Below are 19,003 nucleotides of genomic sequence, written 5' to 3' on the forward strand. Positions count from 1 at the left end.
TTGTCAAATGTACTATAATGAGAATTCTTTCAAGGAGAGTGATTAGCAGAAATACCCAAGTCTTGCAGTTCAGTTAATTTCTTCTCTTTGAAATCCCAGAGTTAAGAAATTTCTTACTCGCAATACCAGAGGATGAACTATATAAAGTGTCAATGTCCCTTTAAGGGTCGGCTCTGTTTACAAGGTGAGGCAGCAACAGAGACTTGGTAATTTTCAAGTGCAGAGGAGAATTGATATGGGGAGAGAGGTGAGTTCTCCTACTTAATCAGTGTTAGATTTGAACTGTATTAGATATTAACAAATCACTTTCCTCTAAATCCCGGAGTAGAACTAAAAAGCAAATTTACTCAAATTGTTCAGTATGCTAGAATAATCAGTGCTCTGAGACATTAAAAGTAAGGGCCTTCACTTTTGCTTTATGTATTTTTAGTGTGAAAAAAAAATATACGCATATATGTACACACATACATATCGGTAAAGGTTCCCTGCTGCCTTTGTCTTTTCATTTTAGGTGCCACAGGAACATTATTGAGATTTGGTAAAAAAATCGTGCTGTCTCATTTCCTGAAGGGAGGAAGTCACTAAATCTCCTCATCTTAGACTGTGATGTTGGTCCTTTTCATTAAAAGGACTTAAAATTTGAAGTGGTAATTGCTTCTCTGCCACCATAATAATAAAAAACAAGTGTAAAAGCTTGAGGAGTGTGTGTATTTGATAAAAATTGAAGATTCTTCAAAAGAAGGAAAATAATAAGAATCTCTGTCTTGATGCACTGTGGAAGGAGTATAGAGAGGGAGACAAAGGCTGGAAATGCAAGTGAAGGACCTGATTGCTCTCCGAAATGGTTTTAAAAGCTTGTACAAATCAACAATGTGTAGCAACCTCACATCGGGCACTGTAACTAGCTGCTTCGGGATTATATTTCTGTCTAGAAGACTTTTCTTGACTTTGAGATCTATATCATGCTTGCAAATAAGTGCCTACTTTATCTATCTGCACAACCGGAATTTACTTTGGTGCTTAGTTGCCGAGCCACTAGATATTTGAAAAGTCATGACAGTCAGGTCCCAGTGCCTGCAAAATGGGAAATATTGTACCCATTGTTAAAAATGGTAGAAAGCAGTACCCTGAGAACACCAGCCTGTCAACCTCATATCTTTTCCTGGGGACAGATCCTCCTAGAAACTTTGTTAAGGCACGTGGAGGACAGGGAGGCAATTTGAGATAGCTAGTACAGCTTCACCAGGGATGGTCTTACCTGACAAACCTGGTGGCCTTCCATGATGGAGTAACTACACTAGTGGACAAGGGAAGGGCTACAGGTATCATTTATTTGGACTGCTGTAAACCCTTTGATATGATCCCCTAAAACATCCTTCTCTCTAGATTGGGGAAACATGGTTTTGACAAGTGGACTTGGTAATGGATGAGTAATTGGCATCCAGAGGGTCGTGGTCGATTGCTGGATGTTCATATGGAGATTGCTGACAAGTGATTTCCCTCAGGGAAGCACTTCATGAACAGATTTGATCGTTCTTTCTCTAACTTATATTATCAGGAAAAGGCAGGTAGCTTTTCTTATTTGCTAGTGAGTGACATGGTTATTCCATTAAACTCAGAACTACAGAGCTGAAGCTCCTGTACTACAAGTTGACTTCCATCCAAAGGAAGGTGATTGTTTCATACTTACCAGAGCTTTCCACTGATTTTTCTGACCTTGTGAGCTGTCATTTATATACACTACTACTATTGTCATTATCCTGGACTCCCACATTCAAGCATAATTTGATACGTTGTTCAGTAAACAATCTTCTGCTGGAAGACTCCATGATACACAATTGTGTGGGAGTCCTTTTTTCTTTGAATGACTGCAGATACAAGTCGTGATGTCAGTTTACCTATACTTTATTTACTTGTTAAAATATGTTGGTTTCTGCTGCTTCTAATGTTACCAAAAAATAACCATTTGAATTACACTTTCCCATAGATGACATTTGCTACATGAAAATTTTACCCTGAAATGCCTCGTTTTCTATGGTTCTTCGTTGACATGATGAACAGCAAAAGGGATGAGGGAATAACTTTGTTTTTCTCTGTAAAAAAATATGAAAACCCCCCAGTAATTTCACTGAGAAGTTAGGGAACATCCATGCTTTATGGTAAGGACTTAATATCTTACTCAATGTTTACCAGAGTCAGGAGATATAGTTTTTGCTGTCCTTGTCCTGAAAGACTAAGTATGATCAGTAACGATTAATTTGAAGCCATCTCCTGTCTTCTGAATCAGAAGGCTACATCCAGTGTGCAAATCACAGTATATGAAAATAAATATGTACAATAACACATGTAGGTGGAACTGAGAAAGAATTTCCATTGAAACAATATTTCTGTATGTCTGTTGCAAAGTACAGTGTCAAAACCATTGACCTGTCCTAGCCATTTCCCACCTTGTATCCAGGCACTGAGGAGGAAGATTCAGTTGACCTTAATCCTACTGTTTCTTTCTTTCCAAATGCTTGAATGTTCTTAAAGACTTTTTTTTTGGGTCCTGTTGTGAGTTGTACATAAATCTCTCTACAGCCAGTAGCAATTAATAAGATGCCCTGAAGGCAAGATAACTTCTAATGTTGAGCAAATGTACACCTCATATGCCATGATATTTTTGCTTGTAACTGTAAGAAAATTTACTACAATTTTTTAAAGTTGTAAGAAAGTCAACTACATACAAACATACAAAATTACATACATAAAATCACAGCATATGTGCACACACAAACACAGAGTACACAAACAGCTGTAAATTATTTTGATGCACTGAAGAAATAAAAATAATAGACTCACAAAAAAACCCCACAAACTCAAACCCAGTTAACTCAGCCACAAACATTATTGAAATACTTTTCCTCTAAGTTTGGTAAGAAAAGCAACAATAACTTTTTAAAAGGCCATTAACTTAAAATTGCTTTCTCCTTCAGGCAAGGATTTTATTATATTTCTTTTTTTCATTATTATTAGGCAATGTTTCTGGACAAAAATATAGATACGAAAACTATTAAAAATATTATTTCCTTGGAGAGGTCAATATAAAACAATACCAGGGTTATCCATCTTAAGTGAGATTTTATAAATATGAGGAGTGTCAGTGATAAGAAATCAATTTTTTTTTAGCTATTAAAATATAATATATCCTTTGATAAGCCCCAGAGAAGATGTGTACGTGGACAACTATGAACAGTCTTGCTTTGCTTTACCTACACTTGAAACTGGGCTGGACAAATCAAGCTTTGATCTGCTGGCAGTGTTACTCTGGAGCTACTCCTGAGCTAATACAGTCCAAAAGAAAGGCAGTATATGTTAGTTTATGTTCAGTGATAGGTTAATACAGTTGTATGCAAGGAGCTGACATTTGACAGAACGGACACTTCTACCCTGAATTCAGCCATGGTGTCATGGAGATGAGGGTCAGGTCACACTATATGCACCATTATTTCTGCTACAAGGTGTTTAAATGCAAATTATGATATTTAATATGTATAGTACGTAAAAATACGTTATATATTTGTTACAGTTTTTGCCACTTGTTAAATGTTAGATAATTTTGATGAGAAAAAACTAAATCAGTGTTATTATAACAGGTGAGGAGGAAATAGAATCCATGCTGTTTAACTTAGGGCTCTAGTTTCCCTGTCTCACAGAGGAATTTAAGATGTCCTACAGGACATGAAGGGAAAAGGCTGATAATATAGGTATTCTCTGTAAGATTTTTTCCCTGTTCTTTGAGTCTACATGAAGCTTTCAAGCAGTGACCACTCTTGGATTCTTCATTGCATTCTCTGGTCATTTGCAACAAGCTCAGATTTTATGAGAATCTATCAGCCCATATAGAAATGTGATGATTTGGAAGTGTGTTTTGGGAAATAAGCAGATACAATACTCATATTAATGTTTTATCAAAGAACCTTCTTGCCTTCTCTCTGAGTCCAGGGAACTCTGTGTTCCTTCACACAGAGTAATGCAGTAATGCAAAAAGGTAATTTGGGAGCTCTACAGGTACATTCAACATGTGGGAGGCTATCAGAATATATCTCTGTATTTACTGGAGACAATGGTTACAAAATAGGACAGTCTTTAAATACCATGTGAAAGATTATCTCTTCAATGTTTTTTGTTTTCGTTAATTTTATTTACACTTTACATGAGACTGTAGAATTGATGCAGCACCAGAGAAGCAGTAGTAGTTTTTATGATTGGTTTATTGAACAGGGTTGATTTTGCATAGTCCCGTGTTTGTATTTCAAATACTATTGAGTGACTAAACTTTAAATCTAAACCACTATTTTTAGTAGCACATTGACTCCACAATTCAGTTATTCACATATGGCAACAGGTTCACAGTGTAATCAGACCTTGAAAGCTTGTTCCAATTGTACCTTAGTACTTTGAGCTTATCACATTGTAAATTGTGCTTTTTAGATGGGATTGTGTATTTCATAGTGATATAGTTTTGATATAGCTTTTCCTTTTTTTCCTAACACAACAGCTTTCTCCAGACAAGAGGCCTAAGGGATAATATTTTATCAATAGGTTTATATTTGCTAAATAGGGGTTCAGAGCTCTAATGAGAATTTTTCTTGAACTCTTAAACAGAAAAATCTTAAAATCTTGCTAATAAGTTGTATATCAAGAAAAGACTACATTTGCTAGCATGTTTATTTGTAAGTCAGAGAGGGGGAAATTCACTTCATAGAATAGAGGTAAAATATCCGAAATTTTTATTTAGTCAGCAGAAAGAAATAGGCATGACAGGGTACAATTGTGATCATAAAGGTAATGTCTGAGAGAGGAGAGATGAACTGGAGANTAGTCCCGTGTTTGTATTTCAAATACTATTGAGTGACTAAACTTTAAATCTAAACCACTATTTTTAGTAGCACATTGACTCCACAATTCAGTTATGCACATATGGCAACAGGTTCACAGTGTAATCAGACCTTGAAAGCTTGTTCCAATTGTACCTTAGTACTTTGAGCTTATCACATTGTAAATTGTGCTTTTTAGATGGGATTGTGTATTTCATAGTGATATAGTTTTGATATAGCTTTTCCTTTTTTTCCTAACACAACAGCTTTCTCCAGACAAGAGGCCTAAGGGATAATATTTTATCAATAGGTTTATATTTGCTAAATAGGGTTTCAGAGCTCTAATGAGAATTTTTCTTGAACTCTTAAACAGAAAAATCTTAAAATCTTGCTAATAATTTGTATATCAAGAAAAGACTACATTTTCTAGCATGTTTATATTTTGTGTGTATCTGTGTGTAATTGAGCTCTATTTGTAAGTCAGAGAGGGGGAAATTCACTTCACAGAATAGAGGTAAAATATCCGAAATTTTTATTTCGTCAGCAGAAATAAAAAAGGCATGACAGGGTACAATTGTGATCATAAAGGTAATGTCTGAGAGAGGATAGATGAACTGGAGAAAACAGGTCTAGGAAATATTTTCTTTTACTTAGATTGGAAAATAAATTTTTCTTTTAGTTTATTATAGATTTGATTATTTTCTTAAAATTGCTTTAACTGTAAGTTGAAATATGTTTCAGGACAAACATTTTAAAAAGATTTATTTAGAAACTGTTTAGCTAACAGATCAGTGAATCTGAGAAATTTCTTTTCAACCCTTTTGGTTGGCCTTTGACTTCAGTTTTTTATTTGGACAAACAATTTGTCCGCCATTAATGTGCTCTTGCTGGTTCTATGAAATGCAGTTCAGAAAGTGAAGGCCAGTGCAGAATAATTATAAAGATCATTTTGTTGGAATGCCAAAAGTTGTCATATGGCATCGAGCTGTTGTGCATCTGTACAATTCTTTTCCTTTCAAATCCGTTCTAAATCTGTTCTAGGGAGTGCATAACAATATCATAGTCTAAAATGTGGCATAGTCTGTAGAAATCACAGCCAAGTATGCTGGCATTCAGCTTCTATACGAGCCAAGAACCATGGCCAGATTTTCATGTCTCATTCAACATTTGCCTTTGGTAGCGTGATTCCTGTTACTGGAAATAGCTAGACTACGTACTACCGCAGACAGTGATAGAACTATTTGGTTTCACATGAGAAAAAGCACTTGACACACATTAGATATGGTTTACAGAAGCTTCATGTTTTTGTAATCTCAATGGTTTTTAACTTTCATGGATATAAATTATCAATTCAGTGACATTCTATCCCATCATTATCCTCTATAAGGCCATATATAATTTTCCGTTGATGAATATTTTTCTAGGCTGTTTTTTCTTCTTTGTTTGTTGTCTATTTTTTGCACTGAATAAGTCCAGACCACTGTAAAAATAGCACTACTGATAAAATAGCATTCCAGTAACACTTTTTGTCCTAGATTAAAACACAAATGTCCTAAGTAGCAGCATAAATTCTATTAATAGAAAACAGATGAGAACCTGCAAGACTGAAGGGTAAACCCTTTTACTCTGCAAAATAAGATGCAAAGTTGTACTTGATATGCTAAGTCCTTACTTTTCATGGCATGTGAGGAATGTCCTCATGATTTGTCAAGTACATATGAGGTGATTTGGGAAAAGGCCATCTGCCCAGTGGTAAACACAAATAAAGACGGCTGTTGTACTCAACAACACACAGGACTAAAAGAATTTGATCCCCATGAGATCCACTTGGAAATATGATTGTAAGAAAATTGGATTTATTTGCTGAAATCATCACTGAAGAGAAAATGTGGTGAAAGGATAATCAAAAGTGAGACCAAGAAAAGATAACTATAGAATGGAAAAATGGAAAATAAAGAAAACGTTTTTATTTAGCTAGGTTCCATCTGTGTGTTGCATCTCATAAAAATGTTCACTGCACTTGTTTATGTGCTGGTTCAGACCCATTATATGTAATCATGGATTGTGGATGTAGGGAGGCCACACCTCAAGAGCGTGCCACCAGCTCTCTTCCACCGTGACTCTGTTACACTCAATTCTTCCTTGAGGCCAATGGTACCATGGTTGCTTTCTTCCGTAAGTCATGTAACTTATGCTGCCTCTCTCTCTCCCTTTTCTTCTATATTTCTGTCTTTCTGTCTGTCTTTCTATGAAGAGTATCAGGGGGCTGTGACCATATTCTCCCTCAAACTGGGAGAATGCTTCACTCCAAAGAGTGCAGAATTGTAACTTTGTTCACATTTTTAAGATACCAGCTGGTCTAAAAAGGACTAAAAAGACTAATGCAGTAAGAAGTGTGCTTTGATTCTGTCAGTTGTGTGTATTGGGATGGTGTCTGAAGTCTGTCGTTCTTCCTATAGCACCTTATCTCATCAGAGATCAGTTGAGAGGCAACTCATATAAAAATGCTAATATTCCTATTTTCCTTAGGGTTCCTTCTGCAGAGGACGGAAAGGCACTTGGGCCCTTTGTCTGTATCTGTGTTAGTAAACCAAACATGCCAGGGTGCACACTGTTACAGATGACAAATAGTAGGGTATAGCCCACATGTACACCAAGCACACCTTGCACTGCCATCCTGTCACGCAAGAAAAACAGCCTTTCGTCTTGCATGCAGCAAGCTCCAACAGAAACTCCGTGACATCCAGAACAAGTGGTGGATCGATCTAGCTGAAAAAACTCAATTATGCGCAGATTCGGGAGATCACAAAGGATTCTATGAGGCCCCGAAAACAGGATACGGGCCTACATACCAAGTCCAAAGCCCTCTACTCAACGCTGATGGTCAAACGCTTCTAACAGATAAAACCTCCATTCTGAATCGATGGTCTGAACACTTTCAGACTCTTTTCAGTACCAACCGTGTAGTCCAAGACTCAGCAATTCAGTCCATCACACAACAACCGGTAAAGTACGAATTGGATACTGCCCCCACTTCAGGAGAAACCCTCAAGGCCATACAACAGGTGATAATCGGCAAGGCAGCTGGGGTTGATGGAATTCCACCCGAAGTCTGGAAACATAAGGGCCTTGCACTCCATGCCAAATTTCACGAGTTTATCAAGAGACTCTCTAACATATAGGGATGGGTTTTTACAAAGTACTTCCCCTTGTGACACAAACTCTCAAAATCAAAGCTCTCACCATCCATACTTTATACAAGTGCTATCTTGACACAAACTCTTAAACAGCTCTAATCTTATAATCCAATAGTATTAGTAAATTCATTTTGCAAAAACTATAACACAAATCTAAATTATGGGCAAGCTATATTTATATAAGCATTATATTTAAATATATGAAAAAAACTTTGAGAAGGACTGGGTGTGTATCCTCCTGGCCCTTGTACTTGGCAAGAACAGGCCAGTGATCAATCAGATGTTTGCTCAGCAGCACATAGCTACTTCTGCCGGGCTAAATGCTGGAGGACTTCTGAGATGCTCATACAGAGAGGCTTGTCACTGCACCAATTTCCAGAGTCAAAATGCTTCAGTCAGATAAGGAAAGGGGAAGGCAGAACTGTAGCCTCAGTATGCTTCTAACTGCATGTGGAGTGTAGAGATATGGTAGAAACCTGCTCCAGTTATGTTGAACTAATGACTTTGTCAGTCTCATGCTCAGAGTAAGGCAACTTCAAAATTTACCCCTGTATATGGTGTGGCTATATGGTAGTCTCCAGCCACAAGCTCCATATAGGTAGTGGAGATGATTCAGTTAGATTCTTCTCTCATTTCCCCGCCTTCCTTTTTCGTGGGTGAGTCATCTTGTCCTCACTGTCCGAGTGAAATTGCCTTTGTCATGAATGAGTGGTTAGGCTGCTTAAAAAACTGGCATCAAAGCTACTGGCAAAAAGCAAGTTTTAATATGAATTTGTGAAAATGTAACTTTAACAGATTTTGATGACAGAGTTCATTCTATTACTTAGTACACAGATGAAGCATACATAGAAAAATTAGATTAGAATCAGTTTAGAATATTTACACAGAGACCAGGGGTGCAAAAAAAGTAAGTATAAAAAGGATATAGATACAAAAGATAAGGGTGCAAAAGGATTTAGCAGCACTTAATAACTGACTAATTTAGTATTCTTATAATGATTCAATTATATGTACTACAATTATAACACTGACTTAGTTATAGATTTGTGATAACAGTGGTCAAACCGTAATCAATTCCCATGTCTGCACCCACGAAAAGAGATCTATATATCTATATTTATGTGTGTAAAATACCTATGCAAAATTCCCCTCAGGTTCAGGAAAGTACATCAAATCCCTTAGCTTTTCTCAGCAAGCATGGGTTGCACCTTGAGGAGTATGTGTATGGGGGACTCTCAACCTTGACTTCATTGTCAGCAACAGTCTTTAGAGTATTGAGGAGTTCATGAGTTCCAAGAGGCTTCCTACTCAGAAAGAGGGGCTGATGCAGCCTGCTGTAGCCCAGGAGAGCTCCAAGGGGCCTCACCTAGGATCACTGCTTAGAAGGTTGCAAGATGATTGGTTTTAGACATATGCAAAATTTTCATCCTGGTCATATGCCAACTTGGTAACTGCTAGAGTTTCCAAAATGTTTGGAAATAGTTTGCAAAACTCCAGCAACAATGGTAGTGTTCCACTTGAGCTACAATTCAGTAGGGAATGTTCCAAGGCTGTCAGGGGATAACTGATTATCCTTTGTTTTCCACCTTGGTTGGAAAGCTGATGTTGCTGTTACAGTCAGTGTTGTTCCTCCCTGCATCATTCAAGAGTTCCTGGTATGGTCAGGGATGCTTCACCACCCAACTGGCACAATAAAGGGACACTTCAATGCTCAGCTGGTTCTGTCAATGTTCAGGAGTTCCTGAGGTCGCAGAACAGGCCTGAGAATGAGGATGCACCAACACAGTCTTGAAAAACAAGAAATCTCAGAAGTGGGACATTTTTGAGTATCACAGTGTCTGTCTTCTGCACTGCTGGGGAGCTGGCATGAGTGTGACCCTGGTGACATAGTGCCCAGGGACTATGCCCGAGAAGTGTGCCTGAGAAATGCCATCTGGGAATTGCTTGAAAAAGTGTAGTTGAGAATCATAAGCATGCCAAAGGCTGTTCCAAAAATTTAATCACATGAGCAGTGACCTTTTAGCATCTTGAGCACATGTCCTGATTGTGTTCAATTTACCAGTACAGATCTAGCTTCTGCTTGCCAAGTGTTAGTCTTTCAGTTTTTTTCTGAGGTTAGATTTCAGCAATAGCATGCAAGTTTTACCTGGGAGAAAGCTGCTACTCTTTTCCTGATTTCTTGACATAATGCTTTTAAAAATAACATGGGAAAATGCTACATGAAGTAACTGGAATGCTCAAGGGGTTTGCTGTAGGAAGTTATACTGGATTCTTTACTGATGGCCATAACACAGAGAATAGCAATGTCACAGATACAGAATTATGCCTTTATTAGTATTTCAGATGTTAAGGAAAAAGAAGTATGGGTGAGATTAGAAGACTGAAAAAGTAAGGGTGGTCATTATCTGCTCTACAGTTTTCTTAGAGTTAAATAGATATTGCCGGTCTACAGAAGTCTTAGACAGTGTATAGCACAATACTTCTAGTTAACAAGGATGAAATGAAGATTCTTTCATTGCAGGTAGGTTCATATTCACTGTCAGAGTGAGAAAACAATAACTGATTGCCAATAAACTTTATTCTTTATTTAATGATGGGGTTCAGTTGTATTTTGCTTGTAAATTGATGCAATTTCTGCCTCTCCCATTGTTTTTTCTGATTATCTGGATTGATACCTTCTCTTTTTCTTTATGAAGCTTGTGGAAATGAATTATCAGAGAGTCCTTTACTCCATTCCCAAGGTCTTTCAGTTTGTCAGCTTCAAGTCTTAAATGTGTTTTGCGCATCCGTCTGTTAGACCTTAGGCAAAATACATTAAAGCAAAATATTTTCCATTTTCATTTTAGAAATAAGGTTCATGCTCCTTCAGGACTTGGGGGAATAAGACATGTGAAAACATACCAAAATGGAGATCAAAGCATAGCAAAGTGTGAGAAAGTGGAGTGCCTAGAAGACATTGTCTCAGACAAAAGGATAAATTGCTGTGACCACAAACAGCTGAATCATCTGAAAGTATGCTATGTAGTTTCCTATTAAGTGGTCTTATGGCAGATCAAAACAAGACAAATTGCTTCTGACAGACCCCTAGTCACAGCACTGTGGCTATTCCTGTGATAAGGTTAATGTGGCTACAAGCCAGATAATGTTATTCCATAAGTTATGTATTAGAAAGTATAGGTTAGGTATGCATGTTCACTGTGGCCAGCTTCTGGGTAAGTGCTTAGGAGATTCCAGTTTCACTCATTTGCTGAATGGTGGGGAGGTCATTAAAAATGTGAGCTGTGTAGAAGTAGCTGTGAATTTTTAATACAACCTTGCTAATATCAGACTTTCTGAGAGAGAAGAGTGTTATAAAGTCCAAAATCCTTCCAGCCACAAAATGTGGAAGGGAGAGGCAGGCCTTGGGAGTATGTAACTACCACCTGTCTCTATAAACAGGCTGCTGGCAAGGTCACCTTGGCTCATGAAATGGACTGTTCAGACATCCTTGTGATGGAGTCAGGTAATATCTTTTGTATTAATAGGTTAAGTTTTTAGCAAGTAGAGAGCCATTCAAAACTTGGAGTGAGTCTGAATTTCCTCTATAAAAATAATCAGACAAATAATGGTAATTGGTTTATTTTGTAGTCATGAAGTATGTAAGATTTATGGAAAATTTTGTATTAGCTTATGGGGTTTTTTTTCTGTAGTGCACTTTGACAGTGTTTCTCTGAAGGGACTAGTTTTGTTTTGATTTGGCTTTAGGCTATCAGAAATTTGATACTATGTGATTCTGAATTCAAAATATTCAAAAGTTGAGTCTGTAAACTATTATGATAGAAGATGGATGGCAGATTTTAGTTCTTTATCCATTCAATCCTTTGAATGTCTTTCTATTATATGCTAAATAAATTGAATGTTACTGGCTTGATACAAAACTTAAGTTCTTTTGCAATATCTAGTTCAGACTAGAGACTGTGAACTCGTGGCCTGAGCATCAGCAGGACAAAGGTCTTCAGTGAAGCCTGATGATAGCAATAAGCTCAGCCCCAGGCTCCAAAAATTAGAAATGGAGTGCGTGGGTGACAGTGCTGCCACTCCACAAACGTGTGGAGCTGTCAGATATTCTTGGTCTGTGTTGTGCTTAGCCTTAGATTTTTTTTTACAGCAGAAATCAGATATAGTGAGTGTATAGTTCAATTGCTAGGATTTGACCTACTGAAGGAAATGTCTACAGTGACTAAAAACGGGGGATACAGAGTGAACACTGTTGTGGAGGACTATAAAATATAAAGGACTCTCCTGGTAAATAGGAAGCTAAGGTTTAAGTTTGTCATCTCTATCAGCGATGTGGAAATCAAACTGATATTTTAGACTCATGGTCTCACTTCTCTGGCTTTACCCAGGAATTTCTCCTTGACCAAAATGACATAAGCATTCCTGTGAAAACCTGTAGGATTTCCAAAACACTCTCACAAAAACGGATGTTCTGTCAGCTTCCATACACAGCTGGTGCCCTCATTCACTCATTATGTGGCTTTCATTGTTAAAAGCAGTAATAACAAGCTATAAGAATTAGCATCAAGTATCATACCATCAGAGACTTTTGTCTGGTAGTAGTGGTGATGAATTATAATCCTTTAAATCATGGTACCTGATATCAGGCATTTTCATTATTGTTGACTGCAGCTTTACAGGGAGGGTGTAATGATGTGCTGTCACTGCTGTCATGCTGTTGAGTGAAACCCATATGTTCTGATATACTTAGGTTTCTGGAATGTTTACTGATTCAACCACTATATTTCAGATTTACCCTGTTTTCCTCAAGCCCATGTGAGGCCCTGATTTGCCACATGCCACAGTACATATTCTGAAGCAAAAGTTTGCTGAACCATTTTAAGTTCCTTAGCATGCAGCTGTACGTAATCCTACATCTGTGCTATCTCATCTAAGCAACAGCATTCCTGTCTGCCATACTCTCCACGTTGTGCTTCATGACAAAATGATTTCAAAAATATTTAGAGATCATTTTTTTTCTCTGCTAGTGATATGTGCATGCCAGCAAAAGATCAGACATAGGGTGGAGGACTATTCTTTATATAGTGGTAAAAAGATCTTCCAATAATTCTTAAAATTGTTTCGAAGGCAACTTAAAAATTCCATTTTTCTAAACCTGTGACTGGTCTCACAAGTGAATATGAAAGGTGGTCTGGCTGACCTACACATATAATGATGTTGTACCTATAAATGGTATCTGGTAAAGAGCAAGTAATTACTGAACACTGGTATCTGGTACTACTTCTGTGCTTCTAATAAGGCATCCTCTGTGCAATTGTGTGTACATTTGGGTGGAGGGGGTCATTCCAATGTGTCAATAGCACGAAACAATGTGCAGACTCTGTGAAACTCAGAATATGTGTTGTATGCCGTGGGATGTGGCATGCAGGCATATGGGGATGTTTAAGGTATTAAACCCTACTGGAATACTGCTGAAGGATTAAAGAGAGAGAAAGAGCCCACAGTTGGTCTTTCCTTTTCTATACTGACTATTGGGAACTGTCTTTAGCCTATGCAGTCTCAGCTGTGCCTGGGCTTTGTCCAGGGGGAAAGCTTGTTGAGACAGGCCAGGGCAGTACATCAAAGCAGGCTACTGAGGGAGCTCTTGTTGAGAGGGCCCTGATGATTCAACTTGCCCCCCTGACCTTTTGTTTTACATAGTGTTGTAGGTGTATTAAGAGAGACCAGTTTTTTTCTATAGTGAAAATGTAGTAACAATATGTCTACAGAAAGCTTCATATTTTATCTGTGGACATGATACTGTATCTGCTCAGCTGGTATGATCTAGCATCATAACATGCCATGCAGAAATGTTTGTGGTAACTCTTTGTGTGTCACATTAGCCTAGGTTAAGTGATGCACTAACTGTATTGCTTATTTTAATAGTATTTGGGTATCTTTGTACAACACTTCACTGGGCCACGTAAGCACTACAAAATGCCCAAGAAAAAGGAAAAAGTGTCTTTTCCCCCCTTACGTCCTTTCCTCACATAGGTTGCTCCAGTGTTTCTTTGCAAGCTCTAGTTTTCCCCCCCAGTGAATTCCTCCTCAGACTCTGTGTCCATGTCATCTTGCTGAGGGTTTTTTCTACTTAGGCTAATCCAGCAAAGAGACCATAAGTCCCCCAGCTATAACTATGGTGTCTCTCACTGATAGATTAAACACTGACCTTTTAATGTGTGACTGGACCAAAGAGTCTAACTGCAAGAAGTGCATTGCGACATTTTAACAAGTAAATGTCAAACATGGAAGTAATGGAGCATACATAGTAAAGAAGACAGAAGGAGATTTAAGGCCTTATATTAATTTATCAAGAATAAGGAATATGGTGGCACCTCAGTGGTACCTGTGAGGTACCTAGGCTACTTGAACTCCTACAGAATAGAACGGGAAAATTACTCCAGGACTAATCCAATGATGAAACCAAAGCCTGAAGTCAAATATAAAGCTATAGTTCTTGTACTGTAAATTTGTCACAGAAATTTTACATGTACAGAGTTTAAAAATTTTCCAATTGTATTAAAACACAATGATTTGTGAGAACAAGAATACAGCACATAGTTTAGAAATCCCATTGTATAATTTAGGGTAGGACACTGTAGTTATCCCTTAAAGAACATATGGTGTATTAAGCAAAACCAATTACAAAATTGTCAGCTAGATTTATAGACTCTTTACTCTTGTCACATATTCATTAATATTTCTATTTTCTGGGCATCATTTTAAAACAATGGATGTTCTTAAAAGAAATATTCAGCAACATGCTGGTATTTAGTCCATAATTTGAGAGGAAAACACTTTGTCAGTATAGCTTCATATTTATGCAATAGATGGTAAAAAAGCTATCAATTAAATAAATTATCTTATCAGCAGCATAAAGAAGCAGTATGTGTGGAGTTCTCTGGGATTTTTTGATAAAGGACAAACGGCAATGGTGTCCAGTGAAGTGCATTGCAGTAAGAGGCCATTTAGCAAACATGAAAATATCTCAAAAGGCTCAGTGTGTAAATGGAAACAAGTTCAGATAAATTCCCTGTAAGAGTCATAGTAAAGCCTGAATCTGTAGCTTTTGTGATCTCCATGCAGTGGTTCTTTAGATAATGTTTGGATAAACAGAACCTGAGCTTAGAGTTGCGTTGTTGCTATTTTTCTAAAGTGGAAATGAATGGTTTTGAAGACTGTTATTCTTATATTTATTATATGTGCTTTTTCAATTTCATGCAGGGATAATCTGCTCTTTGAAAACTCTGGAACTGAAAAGTACTCAACTCCTTCTCATCTGAGAATTAGCCTTGCTGACTAAATGGAGACCATGTTGTGTGATTCACAAGAATCTCTCTTATCGAATAAAGAAAGAAAATGATTTTTGATCAAGGCATTGTGTTCTTTAAAAAAATATGCCTGTTCTGTGGTTTAGAAGCTTTTTGTATCTCTACGATGATTGGTAGTGAAGGTGGATGACTAATAAGCATTAACAGGGCAGCTAACAATTTCTTTATCCCTTCCATTCTTTTTTCCCCAATTCTCCTGCTTTTTTTAGCCAAAGCCAGCATGAAGAATACCTTACGAAGCTACTGTATCCATGTTGTTATTGAATTCAAAGGCCTTTCAGACAGCTGACAATATATTCCTGGATGGAAACCTGTGCAGGAAAGGTTAGGAGTTTGATTTGCATATATTAGAGGTTTATGGGTTAAGAAATTACCTGGACACTTGAAAACACACTGAGTATATCAACTCAAAATTAATTTTAAGTGAAATTGAGTCATTGTTCACAGGCAGATGTCATGGACAACCAAAACCTCTTCAAATTAATTCAAAGAGGCACAGGATGCCTTTGTTCTGTTGATATTCAACATGGAAGTGATCCAACTCTTTAGCCGTTATAAAACTCCATTTAAGGCATCCCTTCGAAAAGATATTTTCTCTTTATAAGTAGGTCTAGGAGAATATTGACAAATTTTATTATATTAATTTTCTTTTAATAGGACTCTATGTTGTGTTGCCTTATAAATCAAGATATTAGATCTAAGGAAAATCAGGTTTGGGCAGTATAGGAGGTTAGAGGTCTGTTTCCTGAGGTTAATAGTTAAAAAAAGCCTTTCGAAGTTCAGTAACATTAAATAAAAATGGCTATCAAGCTACCACACACATAAAACACAGGAATATTGATTCCTCAGGCTCTAATCCTAGGTGGGCCAGCAAAGCAATTTATTTTTATGTCCCTTTTTCAGAAGAAAATGTTTTATCAATAGAGTTTTGCTAAGACTGTAAGAATAAATCTTTCCTATGAGGAAACTAAAGTAATAGGATTAGAATGTGGACCCCGTAATCCTATATGATTCTTTTTCTTTAAAAGCCTCTGTGTTAACTAGTTCTAATTGAATGACTTTAGGGTGCTCAAAAGCCTCAATGAGGCCAACATGTTAAGTGGGATACATTTCTCAAGTAACAAATTTAATGATCAGCTTTTGAAAGAGAGGCTAAGAGATAATCAATAATCCCCTAAGGATGTGTTCAAGCTTAATGGATTTGATCACAGCAGATTATCCTAGTATTTATAGTTGCTCTTCAATAGATGGTTAAGCAAATGTATGTTGTTTAATTGAAGAAAACAAAGAGCTCATGTGATCTTATTTATGAAGTTATTCATGCTAGCAGTTTTAGCCCCATCAAATCACTGGAACTGAAAAATATGTCAGCGGACATGACTGAACTCACTCTTTTCTTGTCCTATGTTTAACAACAGAGAACTGCTGCTAAAGCACATGACTTAAAATGATATTGTAATTTTTCTCTGTGCTCTCTGCCCCCCTTTTTAGTCTTGGGCCTGAGAAACAATGTTGCCAGACATGATACTGGGAAAGAAAAAGAGAAAAAAACCAAACTCATATCACAAAAATAAAAAAAAAAATAAAAAGGTATCTGTCATGGGCTCATTGGTGTAATAGGACAGGTTTCATTTTCTGATAAATATTTACAACTTTGCCATGTTAGGATAAGAGTGCAGAAAGTGTAAGAGGAGTAAACCTGTGACAATTTGCAAGTTTGTAAACATCTGCTCTAATTCAATGATTGGGCCAAAGCACTCATGAGGAATATTTTGTATTGATCCAAATAAGGGTTTTAACTTTTGCTAGGAATTACGCAGATGAGGTTTGATGCCATATGGCTTACCTCTTATGGGGAAAGATGTAGTTAACAGCTGAACACTATCATCACCTTTCTTCCCCTAAAATGTGTTAAACTCCAGACACACTCTGACAGCTGTTACAACCCACCTCTGGAGCAAGGTAACTGAGGTTCTTGTTAATAGACCCCTTGGTGTGGATTAGAGTAAAATGACACTGAATGACCAATGTATGTGTCAGGTTTATTTTAGAAAAACTTGGTTGCAAGGGAAAAGAGATATTTAGCCAATTTGGTTATTATATGTCGCTTAAGAAAACACAAGGAAAATAAAAGGAAGAGAAAGGAAGGGTAAGAGTAGATAGTGGAAAGATATCACTACCCATGGATCCAGTGACAAGATTTAATCGTTGCAGTAATAGGTCCCAATAGTGCTATTGTAAGATGCTTCTTAAAAAAAAAAAGGGGAAAGAAAACCCCTTTTAAAATAGTTTCATACTTTTTACATGTAATTTTTGTGTCATGGCCTTTGTTGCTATTTGTTGCTTTACTATAGAATTAGATTGACTTACTGTTTTGGCACTGATTACTTAGTTCCCTTTTTTCAGATTTAGACTAGCCTGCTCTTCAAAAGGTGCGAAAATTCAAAGAATTCTTACAGTAAAATGTTTTGGCAGTAATGGTTTTATTGGAATTTCTCAAACTTCCTTCATCTTGCTATGTTTAAACCAAAGGAGATCTTGAGAGATAATACCCTACTGCTCTTCTGTTTGAACTTCTTCTGAATGTTCATTTGTTTTGTCTTAACTTAAAACAGGATAGGAGATTATAATATCCTGTCTTCTGGTGAATGCTTCATATTCTCTGCCCCTCTCCTAAGAGTTTTCCAATTGGCTGTCACAGAGCCAAGAGGGAAAAATATAATAGCTTGGATAAAAACTTTGCACTGAACATTTTTTCATTTGTTTTTACCATAAGAAAATGAAAGATACTACAGAAAACTTGTAGAACTTGTACTTCCAACTGTTATTACATTACCATAGAGAAGATCTGCTTATTTATTTTTTAGTGAGATCTCACTTGGGTATTTGAAAGGGGAGAATACCCATGAAGATCTTAGAACTATTTATCTGCTTTCATAAATGTGAAGACATCATTTAGAAATACTTCACAAATTACACTGATATCAGTGAATATATATCAAGTTAGACCTAAGTATGATGCTATGACTTTGTCTTTACCTTTGTAGGTTTATCAGTTTCAAATACAGTCAGAACTATTTTTCAGAGAAAATGGCAGTTTTAACATACTTTGATTACTAAATATAAATTGCTATTCTAGTGATGAATTACTGTAAGGATATGCATGCAGTTAGGTGGGTAGTGTGGTCTTTCTTGAATTTACTGACTAACATAATATGATAATGGCAAATGTCCCAACAGGTTCACAGCCAAAACCAATGTTTTCCATTTTATTGAAACTAATTCTGTAGGGAAGTGTGCATAATTGGAAAAAAAAAGGAAGTAAGGGAAAGGGAAGGATAGTTAAGTGAGGAAAGAAGAGAAGTAGATGAGCTGTGAAGATGAGCTGAAATGCTGTGGGACTTGGAAAAAGAGAGTGTAGTAGAGGGACAGAAACAGAGTTGAAGTAAAAAGCTCAACAGTGGCAGGTTGGAAAAGTCCAATCAGATTTGAGAATGCTTTCTATAGGAGCCAATGACCACACAGAGTGCCAGTGAGTTATCTAAGGTTGTCTGTGTAGGGAATCTATCTGTGAGGGCTT

This window comes from Lepidothrix coronata, unplaced genomic scaffold, assembly GCF_001604755.1.
Source record: "Lepidothrix coronata isolate B3197 unplaced genomic scaffold, Lepidothrix_coronata-1.0 Scaffold177, whole genome shotgun sequence".
NCBI lineage: Eukaryota > Metazoa > Chordata > Aves > Passeriformes > Pipridae > Lepidothrix > Lepidothrix coronata.